Here is a 211-nt window from a genome sequence, read left to right as displayed (position 1 = left end):
TGCCTATGACTTGTTGGTGATGAATCAGGATCAGGATCCCAGCAATGGCTGGGAAATTGTTGATGAATTTTTATGTTAATATGGACCGTTGGATTTCATCCAACGGTCTAAATCTCGCCACTTGTCCCATTTAAAAAATATAATAAAATATTATATATATTTTAAAAAATAAATATAAAATAAAATAATAAAAAATTAATTTAATAATATG

Source organism: Corylus avellana, chromosome ca6 (genome assembly GCF_901000735.1).
Source record: "Corylus avellana chromosome ca6, CavTom2PMs-1.0".
In the NCBI taxonomy this organism is placed as follows: Eukaryota; Viridiplantae; Streptophyta; class Magnoliopsida; order Fagales; family Betulaceae; genus Corylus; species Corylus avellana.
Note: the sequence above shows the minus strand (reverse complement) of the source record.